General features: G+C 44.4%; 1 pseudogene across 1 annotated transcript; it reads left to right on the top strand.

Moving 5' to 3' along the window:
- Positions 1-6: 6 nt before the first annotated feature.
- LOC102246980 lies at positions 7-1416 on the top strand (annotated as a pseudogene). The gene has a single exon (XR_001364555.1). The product of XR_001364555.1 is annotated as an E3 ubiquitin-protein ligase Hakai pseudogene (transcript).
- Positions 1417-1462: the final 46 nt, after the last annotated feature.

The following is a 1462-nucleotide window of genomic DNA, read 5'->3' as shown; positions in this document are numbered from 1 at the left end:
CAGCGAATTGAGCAGTGTACACGTGGTTCTCTCTTCATGTGTAGCATTGTTCAAGGGTGCAAGAGAACGTATTTGTCTCAGAGAGACTTACAGGCTCATATCAACCACCGCCATATGAGAGCTGGAAAACCTGTTACCCGAGCTTCACTTGAAAATGTTCATCCTCCTATTGCCCCACCACCAGCTGAAATCCCTGATCGTTTTATAATGCCGCCAGACAAGCACCATAGTATGAGCCATATTCCGCCAAAGCAGCACATCATGATGCCACCACCTCCTTTGCAACATGTTTCACATGAGCACTATAATCAGCCACATGAGGATATTCGTGCACCTCCAGCAGAATTGCCCATGGCTCCACCTCCACCTCGTTCGGTCAGTCAGGAAACCTTTCGTATTTCAACAAGAAAACACAGCAATTTAATAACTGTCCCTATTCAGGATGACTCAAGTTCAGGTGCTAGAGAACCACCACCTCCTGCCCCAGCACCTGCTCACCATCATCCTGAATATCAGGGTCAACCAGTGGTGTCGCACCCTCATCATATTATGCCTCCACAGCAACATTATGCACCACCCCCACCTCCTCCACCACCAATAAGCCATCCAATGCCACATCCTCCCCAGGCTGCAGGCACTCCTCACTTGGTTTATAGCCAAGCTCCTCCTCCTCCAATGACCTCTGCTCCACCACCAATAACCCCTCCCCCTGGACATATCATTGCCCAGATGCCACCTTATATGAATCATCCTCCTCCAGGACCTCCCCCACCTCAACATGGTGGTCCACCTGTTACTGCACCCCCTCCTCATCATTATAATCCTAACTCTCTACCCCAGTTCACTGAAGATCAAGGAACTCTGAGCCCTCCATTTACACAACCAGGGGGAATGAGTCCTGGTATATGGCCTGCACCAAGAGGGCCACCACCACCTCCACGAATGCAGGGTCCACCTTCTCAAACCCCACTTCCTGGACCACATCATCCAGATCAGACAAGATATAGACCATATTATCAATGATAAGAGTATTTTGAACTGAAGATATGAAAAAAACTTATGTGTAGTCAATCTTTTAATTAAGCTTTGACTGTTCTGGGAAGGAAAAACACCTCTTATTGAGGTGGCTATGAAACACTTAGGGTCTTATAAAATGGTTTTAAATCTTCATCTTAGGATTGATTTCAAATACTATACTGTAGTGCAGATAAGTGGCTCAGTGGAGCACAGCTATATTTTAACAGCTTTGTTCCCCTCGTGTGGTAAATTGACCCACAGGTGACCATTTGTAAAAAAATTGAAAATTTTTATTCCACTTTGAAAGGTGTTGCTTTTGTTAAACCCAGTTTCGTTTTTCTTGTGATACATTTTGTTAACCTGTGTAAAAGGATTAAATTTCAATATGGTTGTAAAAATGCTATTTTTATGTGAATTTAAGTGCAACCACATACTGTTTTTTAAA

This window comes from Myotis brandtii, unplaced genomic scaffold (genome assembly GCF_000412655.1).
Source record: "Myotis brandtii unplaced genomic scaffold, ASM41265v1 C42432584, whole genome shotgun sequence".
NCBI classification, from domain to species: domain Eukaryota; kingdom Metazoa; phylum Chordata; class Mammalia; order Chiroptera; family Vespertilionidae; genus Myotis; species Myotis brandtii.
This window is presented reverse-complemented; position numbering and strand designations above follow the sequence as displayed.